This window comes from Acanthopagrus latus, chromosome 18 (assembly GCF_904848185.1).
Source record: "Acanthopagrus latus isolate v.2019 chromosome 18, fAcaLat1.1, whole genome shotgun sequence".
Lineage (NCBI taxonomy): Eukaryota > Metazoa > Chordata > Actinopteri > Spariformes > Sparidae > Acanthopagrus > Acanthopagrus latus.
In genome coordinates this window covers 31522895-31530420 of record NC_051056.1, presented here as the reverse complement: position 1 = coordinate 31530420, position 7526 = coordinate 31522895, and the positions used below count along the sequence as shown (strand labels likewise).

Here is a 7526-nt window from a genome sequence, read left to right as displayed (position 1 = left end):
ATTGTTAACTGACAGGCGTCTTTCCAACCTCATTGCTCTGTGCAAAACGTTGTTTTAAAGTTCAGATTAAGATAATAAGAAGCTTCAGCTGTCTTGAGTTAGACATATGGGTTGGTGTCTTTTTACTTTTCAACAGAAACTGTGACAACAGGATTGTTAAACAAAGGTTGTGTCATACAGAGAAGACTAGATTTGGAAAACACCCACTTGACTGAATCCTCATATAAGCGGTGGCTGAACTTTTTCTGGCTGAAATAGTTTTTAGACACCGTAGTAAAAATGTGAACTTTTTCTTCAATTGTAATAAGCACTTTGTTTGCTGAGGCCACTGGGCGGCACTGAAGTCCAGGCATTGACTTCAAAGCAGGACTTCATAATGATATAAATTGGTTAAGCTCTTACCTGAAGAGTGAGTCAGGCATTACTTCACTGCCAGCTGAATACTTTTTGCCCCGTAGCCACCAGGAAGTGAGGCGCACTAGCGGATGCAACCGCAGGATGACGCACAATTTTATGTTCCAAACAAGACGACTGAGAGGCACATGGAAATCCCCCCTTCGTGGTTCACTTGAATTCCAGTTCAGGGTTTGACTGAACCAGCCTGGAGGTATTGACACAGAGACACACCAAAGAAGCTCTCTCACACACACATTCATGTAAAGAATGGTAAACAATGAGTTATTGACACTTGAAGAGATTAATTCCATTTGAGAAACTAATATCCAATCAGATGAGCATCAATCAGGTAGTAGATCCCAGAGAAGACAGATATCTAGAGGAAACAGCCACAGACAACACAAAAGACCCTTGTAGAGGCAGGTCAGAGAGGTAAGGAAGAGAGAAAGAAGATGTTTATTTAGGTTTTCTTGATGTTGGACTTGTCTTCCAGTTCAACCTCTTAGTGCCTGTTGTCTGTTTACTTTGCGTTATTTCTGCCATCATACAATATTTTTTTTTATTTGACCGGAAAAAGAAAAAGAAATCCTCATAAAGAAAAAAAAATCTCATAGGTATGTCTGTTTTTTTTTTTTCAATATTTCTACAATACCTGTCAAATCAAGTTCAAATTCATGCATATGAGCTGACTTTCATATCAGGAAGTGGGTGGTTTCATCTTGTCTATGTGTGAAGCCACTATTTTTAATGATATATTTCCTGGCTGAGGTTATGGTAACAGATAGCTCAGGCAAAGTATGTAGTATATATGATCAACTTTATTTATATAGCACATTTAAAACACAGTTTACAAAGTGCTCTGATAATCCAGATAAAGCAGGAAACTCGATAATACAATGTTACAGAATAAACACCCAACAGTCAAGCCAAGCACAAGGAAGCCTCATGTAAGGTGAGTTAAAACAAGAAGGACAAACAGAAAATGTAAAAACACAAACTAGTCATTACAAGTAAAATAAATAAAAGCGATGTTTCCCAACCCTAAAAGAGTTGTTTTTGTGCCTAAACCACAAAAATTGTAAGTTGTATATAAAGAAATGTAAACATTTATTCTGGTGATTGGGTTGAACACAACACTGATCCTGGTGCATTCAGGTGCATTCACCGAAGCAACAAAAAATAACATCCTGGCATCTTGTCTTGACACTAATGCGTCTGTTGAAGTCTTCAGTACTCTGGATAATGCACAGATCATTACCGTTCACCAGGAAGGATTCTTAAACTAAACATGCAGTTCCAATGAAAACGATGCAAAGCGATTTCTGTTCATTTTCATTTTGGTTCTTCTTACGCTGTTAGTGTAACTGCCTTACTATAAGAGCTAAACCACACAGGGACAAGGCAGGTGTTCCGTACATGTGAGACAGCAGGTATCACTTCCCTACGTGTGGCAGCAGCCAAACACAACATTAGGCCATTAGGGAAATATCGCCCTTTTCTCTAATCCAGCAGTCACACGATATGGCGCAGGACAGTCATGACAGTGTGTTCTCAGTCATAAACATCAGAGGACGATCTCTTCAGCCTTTGTGTGTGTGTGTGTGTGTGTTTGTGCTCTGAGGAGAACAGGTGTGTTTTGTTTTTGTGAGTGTGGTTGTGCCCCCTATGAAGAACGTGTGAGTGAAGCACAGAACGACCAGTTTGTGTTGTATAAAACCAGCTTGTCCTACCATCTGCCTTATTAAAAGCCTTAAGCCTGTGTGTGTGTGTGTGTGTGTGTGTGTGTGTGCGTGTGTGTGTGTGCGTGCATGCCTGTGCGTGTTTGTGTGTGTGTGTGTGTGTGTGTGACAGATTGAATAATCTTTCAACCACAGTGAATCATCTTTATCATATAATTTGCTTTTGATTTTTTTTCTAAATCTAAATTGAAAAACATGCAGCTTTGGAAATGTTGTGTTCATTACAACTTAAAATACATAAACTACTGCAAACCAGACATGATTACACACAAATAACTGTTGTCAAAACAGGTGTGGGTGAAATTCAGCAGAGGGAAGAAGGTACAGCAGATTACAGCTACGGCCATTGTTGTACATTTAAACAATCTGTTGTGAAAGCAACAAAAACCTTTACATGGTTCTGAAAACACTTTTGAAAGATTGCAATACTGTGTAATATAAACCAGCATGCCAAGTTAAACAAGTGACAGATTAGATTAGACTAAATCACTCAATGTGAATAAAACATGAGAACCAGCCTCCCGAGACAAAGTTCCTGTGAAGCAAAATGGATTAAACAGCAGCTTTAATCTGCTGTACTGCAAATTAAAGTTCACCCTGTTTAACACCATTTATTTATTTCAGCTTATGCGCTTCCTCTTTTTGTCTCGTTTGCATGATGGTAGTGGATTTAATTAATGAAAGCAACAACATGTTAGAACTTTCTTCTGGATTTACCTGGTTAATGAGCCATGACAGAACACTTTGTGGATATATGCAAATGAAAGGGCTGCAAATTCCCAGAAATATACTCAACATCTGCCAGGATAATTTGTGGACTTGTACAGCTCCAGTAATGATTTTCAAACTCTCCAGCTTGTGGGTGCAACACAAATCCATCTCAAATTAAAGTTGTCCTGTGGAGTTTTCTTATAAACATACAAATATATGTTAACTTTAAGTGATTCTGGACTACATCTATTATATTTCTTTGAGTTCTGACAAACATCAAACTTTCTCATGAAACATTTGCAGTAGATTTTTATAATGCTTCCTAATTGTGCATGGTTTACATCAATGTTAGCTTGATTGTTGTCTTCCTCATTTCGCTCTGGTGCTGATCCGCCTTTGGAGGAAGTATCAGGGCTGTATTATTGACGAACTGAACCAATGTGAATGGATAAGCCGGCGGTGTGGAGCGGGGCTTGTCTGTGTGAATTACACAGCGGTTTGTCTTTAAGGCGGAGATGCTTCACTCTGTGTGAATCTCCATCAGTGAAGAATTGGCTAACAACGCTGCAGAGATGATGCAGCGTTGCTGTGTAGAAAGGGCCACCATTCAACCCCATGACTTACATAAAATCACACATCACTAATCAGAGAATCCAATGGCTTAGACGGCTGACAGCCAACCTTCTCAGACTTTGCATGTTGAGTCGGAGCAGACAACGTCCGCGTGGCTACAAAATCTTACAACACAGCTGAACACACCGAACAGATTTGTTCTCGAACTCGTCCGAGTCTCCCCAAACGCTTCAGACGTCCAACGGTTGGGCCGATGTGTTCCTGCCTTTACAATCTGTTCAGCCTCTAGCAACCTCTGTCCTTAGTTTCTTGAACCAGACGAAAGACAAGATATACATATAAATGTCAATCATATTCGGTAAAGATGTGGATGCAGACAGCCCCTACTCATCAGGACCGCAGGACAAGAACAAGCAGGTTATTGTGACCCATAGTTACGTTTATTGTCAGGCAGCGCATTCTAGTGGCAAATATTATGGCAGACAAGGAAGAAATCAGGTGAGTATAGAGGGCGACCACATAGGGAGCAGGATGGGCTGGTTGGATATGTCAAATAAACACAGACTTTCACCCCAAAAAACAAAGTTCTTGTCTCATGTGAAACCAGAATTCAACAGTAAGTATTTTTACTAGTATACTAGTATTTTTTTATTTTTAGTTATATAGTAAACTGTCGCCATAAATAATCTTACATACATATGCCAATTAAGGTACGTAGTTATTTAAACCCAAATCACAACCTTTTCAAGTTGTTCAAGTTGTGGGAAAGGTGATACGTGTCATTTTGGTTGTGATTGGCCATCGACAGAAACTAACTGCTCATTTGAGAATTTAATCAGAAATAACTGACATTTATTTAAAGCTGTCAGATTAAATTTTTTTCCAAGTCAAAGTCCATCAATCAGCTCAGTCATTTCTAAAAAGATCTGTTTACATAAGCTTGAAGAAATAAACACTCCAATACATCAAAATTCAGATGTGTGTCACCTGTCATCACCTCCTTTATTAGTCTGGCTTGTAGCAACTAGTATCAATTAAACTATAAATTTCCATTTGATACAATCACCTGTGCTGCTGCCAAGAGTGTTGCCCCACATGCTTCTCTGCAGACGTGTTGGAAGTGTCAGTACATCTTTCAGACACCAGGCACTCTTTACCATGAATCTGAGGCACAGATTATGCAACCTCATCCTACACTGTTCTTTAAACTGCCTTCGGGGAATGCTAACACTGCTGACAGACAGCCTGCATTTTCACAACTCCAGTTTTGATAGCTAAAAGCAGAGGTGGATTGCAACTAAACCAACTATAATCATGAGGCTTTTAAAGTAATGTCACCTTTGAGAGTCCTATTATCTATGTTAGTGTGAACTCCAAAAGTGTGATTTAATACATCTGTGTGTCTAGTTGGAAAAAGAACTCACTTCTACACAAGAGATGTTAACACGTTAGTACTATATCATAATTCTAGTGTTGCCAAAAGTAGTCAAAAGTTGAAATATTGTTTTGATAAAAATAGTATACATCTGTAAAAGTATCAAATATTGGGTGTACTAAAGTAGCAGAAGTAATTGGTTACAAATGCATGATTACATTATTAGTAATGTCATACCAAAAGTAAAATTAAACTTTTATTTACATTGTCTGTACCTGTAACCCCATAAAATATGGGTTGAGTGACTCGATCCAACAGAATGCATTTTCCTGATTATTGGTGTTTTTTTCTGTCTAATTGTATCCAATTTCCATTAAAACTAAACAGATCTTAAACTGTGCAACTTTGGCTCTGATGCACGATGCAATCTGCATCTAACTAAGATCATCATATAGATGTAGTGGACTAAAAATACATTATTTGTTTCCAAAATGTATTGGAGTGGAAGCTTTAAAGTTCCTCAAAATTGTACTTAAGTGCAACATTTGTTGTAAATGGTTGTTAAACAGAAGGAGTCCAGTATAATGGGACCAAAAGTAGCATTCTTTTCAAAGCTGCACTGTCAGATTTGCACTTTGGCGGCCCCAAGCGGCAGTGACAGATAACCTTCGGATTTATGGACTCGGTTACCCTCTTTTCAACCACTAGTGCAGTGCCTGTAGGAAGCATGTATTCCTATAGAAAAGTGGGAGGTTAAGTAGCTATTTCATGGATGGCCAAATGAAGCTGTGTTTGAAGGTGAGACATCAGGGATATTTAGGTTTGTGAAATCCGATATTCCAGGATATAATTGGCCGTTTTTGACTATTTTTAATTTTGCCATTATATTTCACCTTAAAAACTATTTACTTGGTGTCGTTATTTTTAACATAACCTCACGTGTGACTGTACAGTTATTTTTTTATTTTGACATCGTGTATTAACACAATGCATAAAATCCAAGTCAAAAAAGTTACATTTTTTTCCTGTGAAAACCACAAATATGTTTAACAAACCATTTTTATTACTTATAATGCAAATACAAATTGTTGTTTGCTAAATATGTGCAAACATTTACAAAGTTATATGTAACTGTTTACATTTAAATGCAGGCAGTGCTCAGGTCTGCCTGAGCTCCTTCCAGCTGAATGAAGAGCTGCACTGCCTGCTGCACATTCAGCATCTCCTCATTGTTTTGACTCATTAAACAAAAACTGACTCCACTACACACTAAACACACTTCACTAAACACCAAACACTACATAACACACTAACTACACACTCCAAACACGCCAAATGGGTTGTCTCTGTCTCTACACTGACCATCGTTGTCTGTCATTCATCCGCCTCCATCCCTCCCACAACTTCCTGTTCCTCAACAACCAAATTTGCTGCTTGGACACTTTCATGACAAAAGCCCATTTGTACCATTTCTTCCTGCAGCAGACACAAAGCAAACAGCAAAATCCCGGTCCAGCTCGCACCGCTGCAGGTATAAATCTGCTTGCTTCTTAAGGTATGTTGCGCAGGTGACTGTGGTGGCTCCGGTGGACAATGCTCGCAGAATTTGTAAAGCATTTATGAAATAATTTATTAATGGTATCATTGCAGTCCAAACAAATCCGACTTGGCACACCCTTGAACCATGGAGCAGCCATGTTGAAACTCTCAGGTCAGTCTGATCCTGATCTGCAGAGATATTTGAGGAACAGACAGGCAGACAGACAGACAGACAGACAGACAGAGATTCCTTGCTTTTATAGAGAGATGTGATATAACATAATATGATTTGGACAAATGGACAGAGGTGGCGGCAGTACACATTCGTTACTCGAGTAAAGGTAACCGTAGTACAGTCTCTGTAAAGTATAAACATAAAAAGTATCACTCTGAAGAACATCTCTACTGAACTTCACGTCAGATCAATGTAAGTCAAGGACTGTAGAATCAGTAGGAATTGTCCGAGCTGCTCGTAACCGTGCCACAAAAATTATTGATTGTTGAGTCTCATTCCCAGGACGTCAAATATCAACATTTTCGGTTATAAGAGTAGAAACTACAGATATGTGTGGAGAGAAAAAGTAAAACATTGATACATGAACATTAAGTAAAGTAATTCGGTATTTGTACTTCCCATCTCTTCAGATGTACATGGACAATTGCATTTAGTATACAAATATGTCAACATATGATCTCTGTTAAAGTGTGTCATTTAGAATGTTTTTTTTTTATTTTATTATTTTAAAAGACATTTTAAATATTACAGATGTCTCAAAAAAAATCTTGAAGGTGTCAAACTGTCAGTCAGATGCATGTTTGAGTGAGCATGTTGTTAACAATGTGCTTCCTCTGGTAGTTTGTACTTAAGACGTCAAACTGAAACTACTGAGTGTGTTTTATCAGCCCTTTCAAACACACACACACACACACACACACACACACACACACACACACACACACACACACACACACACACACACACACACACACACTCATCCCCATGACAATTGTTTTGACCTTTGCTCTGAGGAAATAAGGCCGTCTGTGCTTGATGTGACAGGTTGGCACATCACCTGGATACAAGCAAATAAACGAGCAGAGGGAAAAAATATCAAGGGAACATTTCAAGCATTCACAGAGAGCTTTCAAAATGGAACAATGACTTTGCCCTGGGGGGAAAAAGTGATCATGCT

The 7526-nt window shown here is 38.6% G+C and overlaps 1 protein-coding gene across 1 annotated transcript in view; it reads left to right on the top strand.

Moving 5' to 3' along the window:
• Nucleotides 1-464: 464 nt before the first annotated feature.
• fgf24 (fibroblast growth factor 24) overlaps nt 465-7526 on the top strand; it is a 30665-nt gene continuing 23603 nt past the window's right edge. Inside the window, exon 1 of the mRNA XM_037076069.1 lies at nt 465-607. The gene's annotated coding sequence lies outside the window, so the exon portion shown is untranslated. The remainder of the gene's footprint in view (nt 608-7526) is intronic.